Below are 1344 nucleotides of genomic sequence, written 5' to 3' on the forward strand. Positions count from 1 at the left end.
GGATGCCTCTTATCAATTTCAACCTGTATCATTATCTACATGCAAACTTTTGGTTTCTGTATTATTTTCTTGTTGTTTATTTACGAGACAATAATGGAGACCACTTTCTACAGTGTAACTGCAGGCTATTCTGCTGTTGGAATGCACCACTCAATAAGTTTGCTTGCTTGAGTAGGAGACAGATTAAAGAGTGATATTTTGACAGTTACATGTACACTGAATATGGAATTATGAACATATTTTTTCTTGATGATTTGTTAATTCAAGTCTGCTTCAACTTCAGAAATAAAATTAGACATCATGGTTAGTGTTCTTTTTCCCTCAAATAAATATATAGTGAACAAACAAACTTGTAAACAAATGAAATCTTCATAAAAAAGAATAAATATGTAGTAAGGTTTTTATGACTGTAGGGTTTCCTGTTTTCAGGTGGAACTGAGGCTGGTGCCTGGGGATATACTGTCCTTTAACAACAGAACAATTTTACATGCCAGGAAATCTTTTGCACTTAACGGAGGGGAGCGCAAACTCCAGGTAAACAGCAGTTTTACGAGGGCGTTATAACATGTTTAAAACCATTATCATAATACCGACAGTTAAAAAGTTGAAGGTTAATTTTCAAATGAAGAGATATATATGTGATGATAATGTTGTTGTGACTATGCTTCAAATTCACTTCTGTTAACTTGACAATTTGTTTACATAGATGTGATGATAATGTTGTTGTGAATATGCTTCAAGTTCTGTAAACTTGACAATTTGTTTAATGTGTAAAAGTTGATTCTGTTCTGTACTGCAGGGTTGTTATCTCAACATTGACGAGTACAAATCCAAATTGGCTGTTCTCACCCATCGCCAAGGCGATGCACAAGCTGTGAAGCATGTTGGGAATCAATGCTGGTTCTAGATGAGGCTGCTGATGCATGATGGCAATCAGTACCGTTTCTGTATGAGGTCCCTGGAACATTACAAACCCGATATAAGCTGTGCGCCGACTTGTTCTGTATGAGTTCCCAGAAATATAACATAAAACTAACCTAGTTCTGGGCATCAAACCCGGTGTAGGCTGTGAGCCGACTTGTTCTGTATGAGGTCCCTGGGATATTACATAAAACTAACCTAGTCCTAGGTATCAAACCTTGTGTAGGCTGTGAGCCGACTTGTTCTGTATGAGGTCCCTGGGATATTACATAAAACTTATCTAGTTCTGGGTATCAAACCTGGTGTAAGCTAAGAGACGACGTGTTCTGTATGAGGTCCCTGGGATATTACATAAAACTTACCTAGTCCTAGGTATCAAACCCCGGTGTAAGCTGTGAGCCGACTTGTTCTGTATGAGGTCCC

The 1344-nt window shown here is 38.0% G+C and overlaps 1 long non-coding RNA gene across 2 annotated transcripts in view; it reads left to right on the plus strand.

Annotated features, from left to right (window-relative positions):
* LOC110446493 overlaps window positions 1-1338 on the plus strand; it is a 3213-nt gene extending 1875 nt beyond the window's left edge. For both annotated transcript variants that reach the window (XR_002462473.1, XR_002462474.1), the window contains exons 2-3: window positions 430-534; window positions 800-1338. This is a non-coding gene — a long non-coding RNA (uncharacterized LOC110446493). The remainder of the gene's footprint in view (window positions 1-429; window positions 535-799) is intronic.
* The last annotated feature ends 6 nt before the right edge of the window (window positions 1339-1344 follow it).

Source organism: Mizuhopecten yessoensis, unplaced genomic scaffold (assembly GCF_002113885.1).
Source record: "Mizuhopecten yessoensis strain PY_sf001 unplaced genomic scaffold, ASM211388v2 scaffold2741, whole genome shotgun sequence".
NCBI classification, from domain to species: Eukaryota; Metazoa; Mollusca; class Bivalvia; order Pectinida; family Pectinidae; genus Mizuhopecten; species Mizuhopecten yessoensis.